Source organism: Colius striatus, chromosome 6, assembly GCF_028858725.1.
Source record: "Colius striatus isolate bColStr4 chromosome 6, bColStr4.1.hap1, whole genome shotgun sequence".
NCBI classification, from domain to species: domain Eukaryota; kingdom Metazoa; phylum Chordata; class Aves; order Coliiformes; family Coliidae; genus Colius; species Colius striatus.
In genome coordinates, this window is record NC_084764.1 from 47,166,442 (window position 1) to 47,167,223 (window position 782).

A 782-nucleotide genomic window follows, 5' to 3' on the forward strand; every position below is an offset into this window, starting at 1 on the left:
AGTCTAACTTCTGGTTTTCTGCCCCTCCCTGAACAGAACAGACTCATCCCCCAGATGATGTCACATTCCTGGATTTTCTCCCATAGTATATTTAAAAAACAATGTTTGTCTACTATGTCCAGTATGAAACTGCTGATACTTTGAATATGGGTGGTAAACAACACAAATCCAGTGAAAATATTGATGTATTTCTGGACACAGTCTGTGTGTAAAATTGTCTTGTGTTTGCACAACAGCTTTTACATGCATGGGCACACACACACACACTCATACACGAGAGTTCTGATCCTGACTTGGGGAGGATGGAAAAAGCCTTTTTTATTACTGGTGTTAGACACAATCAAGATCTAAACAAATCAGCTTTATGGAGGACTTATCTCTTTAAAACATGAAAGATCAAATATCACATTTACAGTTTAAGAAGAAATTCACAGTTTATGTTTCTGGAAGACTTTGTTCGTTCTTAGCAGAAGCCTCTGGCTGGTCGGTCTGCTGAGAACTAATACAGGATTGAAATACTACTTAGAGATTTAAATTGGACCACAGTTTCTTCAAGCTTATGGATAAGATCTCTGTTTGAAGCAGAACTACAGCCAAAGAACAGAGCAAAGCCTTTTTTTCTACTACACTGACTTTTATTCTGGATTTGAGATAATTGACAGAGAATTAGTTTTAGATTTGCAAGAGGCATAGCTGATTTTCCTCTAATGCAATTAAACTTTAATGGCAGCCGTGGTTGCAGAATTCCACACAAAGGACAGAGCTTCAATCAAAAGAGAAAG